General features: G+C 38.5%; 1 pseudogene; it reads right to left on the reverse strand.

Annotated features, from left to right (window-relative positions):
* Positions 1 to 662: 662 nt before the first annotated feature.
* Positions 663 to 5,857, reverse strand: LOC100984132 (nucleolar protein 8-like; annotated as a pseudogene).
* Between the last annotated feature and the right edge of the window lie 4,563 nt (positions 5,858 to 10,420).

The raw sequence follows: 10,420 nt of genomic DNA on the forward strand, positions 1-10,420 counted from the left end.
AATTCTTTTTCCTTGTTTTATTGTGAAAAATTTCAACCACCCAGAAGAGCTGAAAGAACAATACAATGAATACCTGTATACTCAGTACCTAGATTCAATTGTTAACATTTTGCCATATTTGTTTTATATACTTTTTTACCTCCTGAGCCAGTTGAGAGTAAATTTCGGGCTTCATGACTTGTCACTGCCAAATACTTCAGTATGTGTATCTTAAACATAAGAACAGTTTAGAACGTTATGCTAACATCAAATGAGACGTAATGAGTGCCTCAGCTAGGGCTGCAGCAATTCAAAGAAGGGGGTGAAGCAAGAGAAGTGTGGATTACTCGTTTGTCAGCTACTTTCAGAAGATATTCTCTTAAGGTGGTTTTTCTTACATCGTGATAAGGGTCTGGCACACTTTGCCACTTGTGAACCCCAAGAAGGAGCCTAATTTATAATGGGCTTAAGCAAAATATAACCTGGGTGTAAAGTTAGTGTCAAAATATAAGCACATACTCTATGTCCTTGTCTGATAAAACTTACACTGATATTGATGCTTCTTTTTATTAACAAGAATAATGTACAGTTTTCAGTTATTGGACACATATAATGTCTTGAGTATTGTTGTAGACACATTATACACATCAGTAGTGGAAATAAAGGGAGAATTCATTTTAATTTTATTGCTTCAGAAATCTGGATCACTCATCACCTTTTAAATGAATCAGAAAAAATCAGAAAAAATCAGAACCTACTTGAATTTCGACATTTTTTGATCTGCTGGTGGAGAGAATTATCTTTTGTGTTTTAAGTTCAAATAAGACACCTCCTAAGTGTGAGCATATCAAGTGCCCATTACCACCCAGATGAATTAGTCTTGTTTGGAGAAATGGCTGATTCCAGGTGTTGAGGAAGAAAAGTCTCGGTTTAACCTGAAATATTTTATTGACTAGGAAACTATGAAAATGCTCAAATAATGATAGAGTTATCAAAAAGCCAAAGAGCTGACTGAAAAAGACTCCTATTAACCTAATTAGAGATAATTTGAACTTCAAAAACAATAGTAATTATACTGAAATGTAACAAATATAAACATTTCTTTTTTTTCTTTTTTCTTTTTTTTTTTTGAGACGGAGTCTCGCTCTGTTGCCCAGGCTGGAGTGCAGTGGCACGATCCGGGCTCACTGCAAGCTCCGCCTCCTGGGTTCAGGCCATTCTCCTACCTCAGCCTCCAGAGTAGCTGGGACTACAGGCGCCCGCCACCACGCCCAGCTAATTTTTTTGTATTTTTTTTAGTAGAGACGGGGTTTCACCGTGTTAGCCAGGATGGTCTTGATCTCCTGACCTCATGATCTGCCCATCTCGGCCTCCCAAAGTGCTGGGATTACAGGCGTGAGCCACCACACCCGGCCAAATATAAACATTTCTTGATTCCAAAGTGATATTAGGAATAAAGAAAGAGAGGTAGGAAGATAGAGAAAAGGAGAAAAGAAAATCTTTTCTTTAAAGCAGAATGCCAGCTAATAAGTACAGAAAGAATTATAGAATTAGAAAATCTCTGTTTTGCAAACTTCCCGGTATAATAATTGATTTAGGTGAGAAACATCTCTGAATGCTAAAAACCATTGGGTGCAAGGTTGTTGAGGGATCGGGTATTCACACAGTTTTGAAAAATCACACTATGTATTATTTATTAATTACGATGTGATAAAGTATGCCTTTGCAATGGAGAGACCTGGCAGTTACCATTGTCCCAAATCGTCAAACTCTCCATTGCAACAATGGGTTAGGCTATTAGGTGCCTCCGGATGTTATGGAGTGGGAGGTACACAGCATAACCTAAGTGGAGTTCTTGCCAGAAATGTCTTGTCTAAATCCAATCATGAGGAAACTGTCAAACAAATTCAGGAGATGGAACATTCTGTAGAACAATTGGCTTGGACTTGTCAAAGGATTCGGTGTCAGGAAGAGCAGAGGGTCACAATGGAAGACTAAAGAAATACAGCATCCAAATGTAATGTGTGAGCTTGGCTGGATGCTGAATTTTAAACAGCTATAAAAGACATTTTGAGGACAAGTGGGGCAATTTCAGTATGGCTAAGATGTTTAATGATGTTATTGAATTCACTTTTTTTTCCTTTTTAAGAAGTTGAATTTAATTTTTTGAAGTAATTACTTAGGAAGAAATGCAGAGGAGTTCCATAGAAAAAGATGACAACCAGAACGATATTCCACCAGCCAGATTTTTAAAATTCCTCCACTCTGAAATTTCTTTTTTGTCAGCTAAAACTATTTTCTGGGTCAGTTTCCTTAAGGTGAGCCTTGTTCACATTCAGTATCAAACCCAATGCTGATATTTGTTATTTTGGTTTCATTTTCCTTTTTGCATCTTTATGTTTCTTCTGACAATCCACACGCAGGTTGTTTGTTCTGGCATCCCAAGAGTTCCTGCTAATATTACTCCCCACTCCTCTCCAGAATAAATCAGAACCTACTTCTACTTGAAGTCTTTCATCATTCTTAGAGAAAAAGAAAAATCTAGTGGTCTCTTTCTCAGGTAATGGTGCTTCTCCAGGACTGGACTTTCTGTGATCTGTTCCTTCAGTAACATCTTCCTCTTCTGAACTGCTGTCTTGGAAACGAGGGTCTTCCTCGTCTCCAGAAACCTGGAAAGACAATCTTTCCAGGTTTCACTGTTTCAATTCTGTGGGTCTCTTCCTTTATGTCTTTAGTGTCTGAATCAAAAAAGGAGAATGTGAACCTGCTGGGCTGCTCAGCCCCACTGGTCAGCTGCAGGGTCCTGGATTTCCTCAGGTTTATCTTTACCACACTCCTCATTCCAGGGTGTGTCCTATTCCTTTTCACTGGCATATTTTGAAGTTTGAAATATTTCTTTCAGATCCATAGCAATGTTATAATACGTTTCTTTGGACACCTCACGTAGCTTTTCAGCTTCCTCCCTTTTCTTTTTTTTGTTTTTCTTTACTTTCTTTTGGTTTATCATCTCTTTTTCTTTCATAAGTGGCATGGTCTTGCTTTGTTGGATCATAATGTACAATGCCCTTAAATTTCTTAGCAGCTACTGATCCTTTGTAGAATTGCTTAAGTTGATTTTCAAAACACTTTGTACAACATCCAGGCTTTCTTTTTTTCTTCAGCAAGCTCTTCTTCCTAGCGGGTTTCTTTTCATTTACCTCTTCCTGTTCGTCTTCACTGTCACTTTCTAGAAATCGAGAATTCATGCAGAATCTGTCATCAGTGCCAAAGTGTGACTGTAAATCCATGAGCTTCTGTCCAGCTCTGCCCTCAAACTGAGGTTTAATTTTGAACCTGGTACTGTCATCTTCAGAATCAGATTCCTCATCATCACTGCTATCAGGCAGCTTCCCCGATGTTTTACCCATAGACTCTTTCACCCATTCCTCTCCTGGATGTCTCTGCTCCTGAGTCGATATCTCCTCTGTTTCACATTCACTGTCAGAACCGAAGATGATGTGCGTTAGTTTATCCTCTGGATGACCATCCAAATTTGCCAGAGCATTATCCACCAGCTTCTTCTGCACTTCTTTTGCTTTTTGCCTCACTTCCAAGGCTGCCAAATGCTTCTCATCATCTTCAGCATGCTTATCCTTAGCACTCAGATCTGACGAATTACTAATAGAAAGTGAGAAATCAGTTTTGATTTCCTGAGTGTCCTTGGATGAGACCTTGGGTGATTTCTCAAGAGATGTGAGGCTGCTTGAGTCAGACCTCTCTTCCTCTGAAGCTTCTGTCTTGTGGTACTATGGCAGCTGTCTTTGTCAAAGCCTATGTTGTGAGTCTTTGCACTAAGACTTAAGGACTTCTTACCTTTTAATGGCAATAAACTAGAAATAGAATTCTTACTTCTCTTTTCAGAACTGCTAGTGGACACTGCCTTGCAATCCTGGCTCTCGGAAGTGTTCTATCTTTTTTGAGGCTGAATATAGTTGGGCCATTCGCCTTCTTTGCATGTTGGCACAGAGTCAGTTCACCCGATGAGCCATTAACATATGGGGACCCATCTTCCATGGATATGATCCTGGGATCCACATGTTTCATGGAATTCTGATCTTTATTAATATTGTTAGAGGCAACATTGTCTTTCAAGGATTTTTTTATTGACTCCTTTTTCATATAAACAGCCTACTCCCTTGAAAACCTGGAATTCTGGCTTTCAGTTGTTTTCCTTTGGTTTCTGTTTGCCACAGGTGCTCTCCTCTCCTTCTAACAGGGAAGCCACAGTGTCCTCAGGACAAATACAGTGTCTGTGTCTGTGGAGGCCAGTGGGAGTCTTGGAGCTGTTGGAGCCTCTGTCAAACTTGCATTGTGTGGTGGTTTCTGGCCCGTCACTCTCAGTATCTTCATCCGAAACCTTCTGTTCACTGCCAGCCAATTGTTCCAAATCAGCTAAAGTGAGATTCACACGAAGGCGGTTTTTCGTCATGGCATTATACTCCTTGTCTCCTTCAGAGTCAGCTAATTCTGATGCGGAATCAGCATCTTCATTGCTATTGGAGTGAGAGGGAGATTTGCTATTAAGAGCCTTTAATCCATGACCGAGGGCTGACTCTACATTGTTTTTTCTTTCTTGTACTTTAATACAGTGATCAGAAGCTCACAGTTTTCTCTATTTTTGAAGGAAGTTTTCTTGTCTGTAGATTTTTCCATTTGTGAAAATTCTGTACTGTTTTTGACCTTAGCAACATTTTTTTTCATCGCAATGATTTCATCTGTATCTCCTGAGTCATACTCACAATCATTTCTCGTAATATCATCATCACTGTCATGGCAAGAGGCATTATTTTTGATACCTAAACCTGTTGAAGAATGCAATTTGTGAACTCCTGATTTGAAGTTATCCCTTACAACTTCAAAGGGATCAGTTTCAGGTTCATTTATTGAGGATTGTATAGTTCTCTGTAAGTTTTCCTCTTTTGCAACCATCATTCTTAATTCATCTTTAGAATCAATATAATCATCAGAAATGCCACTTCTCTTTTTGGCAGTTTCCAATCCAGAAGTCCTAAAAGGTAGATTTTAAAGTTTCTGAGTATCAGAAACAGGTACAGGAGATGATTTAGGAGTAGTGGAATTAGAAGTTCTTTTTCTGTGCAGCTTGTTGCTGTGTTAAGGGTGGTCTCTCTATTACCCACCTGGGCCTTGGACTCATGGCCAGAGACCCAGTGGAACTCTCATCCCTCTGCACTTTTATTATCTTCTTGGGAGGGCCATGAAAGTCAGAGAAGTCTCCTCACCATTTCTTACTCATAGGGTCATTCCCTCCTTCCAGTTCCCAAGTCAGGCTGGATATAGGAATGGTGTTTGTGAAATCCTCCCCTATCTTCTTTAGGTTGTGGCAGTATTTTGAGGGATCATATTTTATAATTTTACATTTATGATAAATTTTAAGGTGAAGAACAAGTAACACTCTTCCAAATTTGCTCACAACCCAATTCTTATACCCTGGCACTTCTGTCCCTGGTGCAGCTTTCATATGGAATTCCACTCCTCCTATCTTTTCTAACAAGTTGATGTTACCTGTTGTTGATTTTCCTTTCTTAGCTTTTGCTTCTTCTTTCTCTTGGGCCAATCTGTGCAAAAAGCTTTCTTTTGCTAGTTGAATTTGTAATGTTCTACCTTTCCATTTTGTTTTATTTAAAATGGATATACATTTTTTCAGGTCTGCTTCTGCTACACTGATGCTGATATATGCAAAGACTTTCTGTGGGTTTCCATGGTCATCTTTCCGTGTGATGATCTCCACATCTGAAACTTCTGCAAATCTGTGGAACGGATTTTGGAGGACTGTTTCAGAAATTTCCTGGCTAAGACCATCCACATAAAGGGGCTTCATTTCTCTTTCACTTTCATGAAAGCTGGTGGTGTGTTTTAGTGGGAAAAGTAATTTTCTCAGCCTTCTTTCTCTGAGAAGACCCAGAGAAGTAAAGAGAGAGGCTTGGAAACGGCCTTGTGATTCTCATGCCCCAAACCCACTCCTCACCATGTCATCACCTAAAGCCAGCACTGCTGCAGCCCCTGAATTCACTTTTTAAAAGGCCTGGTAGGCCGGGCGTGGTGGCTCACGCCTGTAATCCCAGCACTTTTGGAGGCTGAGGCGGGTGGATCACCTGAGGTCAGGAGCTCGAGAGCAGCCTGGCCAACATGGCGAAGCCCCGTTTCTACTAAAAGTACAAAAATTAGCCAGGCGTGGTGGTGGGCACCTGTAATCCCAGCTACTCAGGAGGCTGAGGCAGGAGAATTGCTTGAACCTAGGAGGCGGAGGTTGCAGTGAGCCAATATCATGCCACTGCACTCCAGCATGAGCAATAAGAGTGAAACTCCATCTCAAAACAACAACAACAACAACAACAACAACAACAACTACAACAAAAAACAAAAGGCCTGGTAATGGTGTTAGGTTGTGTGAGAGAATGTCCTTGTTTGTGAGAGCTATATGCTAAAATATTTAGGGATAAACTGTCATGTTGTTGCCAACGTACTTTAGGATGGCTTGACAGAAAGAAGTGTGTGTAGGTTCCAGTTTTAGTTCTTTCGGGATGTTACAACAAAATACCATAGACTGGAGTGCTTATAAACAACAGAAATCTATTTCTCACAGTTCAAGAGTCTGGGCAGTCCAAGGTCAAGGCATCAGCAGATCTGGTGTCTGGTGAGAACCTACTTTCTGGTTCACAGATGCCGCCTTTTTACTGTGTCCCCATGTGGTAAAAGAGGTGAGGGGTCTTTTTCAGACTTTTTTTTATAAGGGCAATAATTCCATTCATGTGAATTCTACCTCCCCAAAGTCCTAACTACTAATATCATCATCCTTGGGGTTAGGATTACAACATATGAATTCTGGGGGGACACTAACATTCTGACCATGGCAATACCTATATAGAGAGATGAAGCAGGAGCAAGAAGATTATTAATAGTTGGTGTGTATAGGCAAGGGTATACCAATGTTCACTATACATTTCTTTAATTTTTGTGTGGATTTGAAATTTTTCAAAATAAGAAATATAGTATCTATGGGAATCAAGGGAAAATATTTTTTCCTCCACTTTTTATGCCTGTTGTCCTCTACACTTAGTAATTATTTCATGACGTGAAAGCCCTGCTTTGATTTGTTAGCTTTGTCCTATGTATGGAGTTTAGTTCTGAAGACTTAGACTCACCCTATTACTTTGCAGGTGATCAGGATGTTGTAGAGACAGTGAGTTTAGATTTCTAGGACACATTTTCTTTTGGGACTCTTCTTTGATTAATATGTGAAGTGACTGCAAGGGACCTTGTGAAGGTCTTGGTTCTTGTTATTCCCTGCAGCTGCAAGAGCGGGTTCCAGAAGGCTAGGGAAGAAATGCAGTAAATACATGGTACATTCCTTATGGCTCAGCAGAAGGACTGAAAGATCCCTGGAACAAGTAGGAAAGAAATACCTTGAGACTTTTTACACGCACATCTGTTACAGCCATCATGTCAGTGCATTTTATAGCATTTTGTCTGCCTCCTTTCAATGACAGATTTTGGCAGTCTCGGCATGGTAGTCATGCATTTTCAACTACCTGCATGGGGCATCTCTACCATCTCAAGATGGTAGAGAGAAAAAAATTGGGGGGTGGGGTAGTGGTGGGGAGGATCATCTTCTCTTAAATTTTATTTCTCCAAAGATAAGATAAAACTCAAATCATAACTTTGTAGTTATATACCTTTTGAAAAAACTGATCGGTAAGGAACTATTTTATTGAACAATTGTTGAATGAAAGAGGAGAAGGTGTGGTGCTATAAGATTCTTTGCTAAATGGAGTTTTTATATTAAAATTATGGATACAAATATTAGGTGATTTTATTAATTGAATCCCTGCTATGTGCTTCCTTTTAATATAATAACTTGATATTAAGAAAATTCTGTCCTTAAGAAACTCAAGAATACATTAGTGACTCTATCTTAATCATTTTAATGTTTCTATAAAGGGAGAATATGTGACTTTTATGTTTTTACTGAGTTTGAGAAGTATTTGGGGGATTATAATTCTCATAAGCGTCTTTGACTTCCAGTTTTCCTTCTCCTAAGAGCAGTGACATAGCAGATTGAAGATTAATGATGGTCTGAAGGGAGCTGGGATATGCACATTGTATTCAATGTCATTGAAGAAATGTGCTTTGAGTATCCACCATGTACCAGGCATGGTGCCAATGCAGAGAAAAATGCAAGAAAGGCCATTTCACAGAATCTATTTGTTGACTGTCAATGACACAAGAACATGTATTTGGAGGCGCTTGGCTATTTTTGCTGGGTTGGTCTTCATGGATGGACATTACTATTCTCTTTCTGTTTTAAATCCATAGACAAGAAAGCCCTGACCAACCCCTTCTTGGACTATTCCAATTTTGTCTCACATAATTTATTGGGGAAAATGAGTTCCATATGTTTAATAAAGTTGTTCCAGAACTACCTCCTTTCTGGCTCATGTTTAGTATTTTGGGATTTGGTGGCTGTGTTTATGGTCAACAAAAGCATGATCTTCATCACTTTTATGTCTTCTTTAAAACATACCTCTTCAACTATTCTGTCTTTCAGATGTAAAAATCTTTGCCTTCTTACTTCATCATCATTTTCTCTTTAAACTTATGTGAGGGGGTAGACAATCCTGAATACCATTAGGATTTACCCTAACCCTGTTTTTCATGGAAAAGTATATGTAAACTTCCATTAGGAAGTATGTGAAAGAAACTTTCCTTTAAATAAAAATGCGTAAGTGTTTAGAATTGCCCTTGCAAAGCTCTAAATCAATCACCCAGGGCTAATACATCACTTGAGGAGATGGGCTAGTGGCATTCTCATGAACGATCACCTGTGATTACAGAGCTCTGGCTGGCCCAAGAATTTGCTCTCCTGTGGGATTTGACACCATTGATCATTTTAGTTTCCTGCATCCGCCATGCACAGAAAGTCTTAATGGGACAGTATGCAAAATGCATTCTCATTACATTTGTTCTCTTTCTGTTATCAATGACCCAAGGTCATTTTAATATTCTTAATCATTTCTCTCTGAAGAGTATGCCTTTTAGAGCCACATGGCTTACCTTTCAGAAGAAATGATTCAGAACAAGAAGTTAGGTTTTAATTTTGAGATATTTAGACAAGGATGGACTTAGGCAATTGTGGAGGCTTTCACTCTTCTTTGCCAGCAGGTTTCACATCCATTTTTCCTTCCCAGTTGCTCCTTTGAAACCTTTATTTCAAGCCAACAGTAGAGTTTTATGTATGAATTTTAAAAATTACTTTTCCATTTGACATATTTTAATTTTTTGATGTTACTTTCTGTTTGTTTTACTATCATTTAAATAGTTTTATTTCATTCAATAAATGTGCCCTCATGTAATCCCATGTGGTTGGACATCACTTTTCACTATTTACTTCTGTAATAGCATTGAAATGAACATTCCTGTAGTGAAAACTTTCAAGATATTCATGATAATTTCCTTAGGTCAAATTCTTGGATATGAAATTATTATGTCAAAAATAGGCACATCATTAAGTCTTCTTATACAAGTTATGAAGCATTATGATGTGAGAATCACATTTCCTCTCACCCTCTGCAAAATTAGATATTATAATAATCTGCTTGAATATGATGTATTGAATTCTCATTGATTATATCTGTATTTCTTTGATTATTGTAAGTTTGGAATTTTTAGCAGATTTTTGGTTTCTATTGTTTTATCTTGAAAAATACCCAATACAGTGATAAATCAGGGCCTGAAGTGTCATAATTTATAAGCTTACTTGCTGATGTCCAAGGAATAGCTTTTTTCAGTGCACAGAGTTTTAAGGACGTAAAATGTTCAAATAAATGCTTTCTAGTCGCACACTAATTCCTGTCTCCCTTCCAGGGTGAGATTGATTGATATTGCTTAAGTTAATATCAATGTAAATGCATCTGTTTAAACCCATCCCTTAATGTCTTTGAATTTTCTTTTTGCATTTGATGTCAAATGAATATATTCTTTAATTATTGATGAATAGTGACTGAGATGGCTAAAGTTAAGGTAGAAATCAATCATTTAATGTTTATTGAGCCCACTGGATAGTTGGATGTATATTAGACCTCTCCCAGCAGGCAATGACGGTGGACCGTACCCAAGAGTCCAGAGCCATAAAGTGAATTCCTTTCAGCATTTCATAGATAAACCATGCAGCGTACTCAGAAAAACACGGGCTAATCTTTTTTTCCTTGATCTCTCTCCTGTGTCACTATATCTCCAGCTCTATCTTTCACTTCTACTCTTTTCCTCTTACCTTATCAATTTTTTTTCTCCTCACTCATATTTCCTTCCTCTGTCATTGCATAATGTGTTTTGAAAAGAGTGGATTTTTAACATTCTCATCACAAAGAAATGATAAATATGTGAG

This window comes from Pan paniscus, chromosome 3 (genome assembly GCF_029289425.2).
Source record: "Pan paniscus chromosome 3, NHGRI_mPanPan1-v2.0_pri, whole genome shotgun sequence".
NCBI classification, from domain to species: domain Eukaryota; kingdom Metazoa; phylum Chordata; class Mammalia; order Primates; family Hominidae; genus Pan; species Pan paniscus.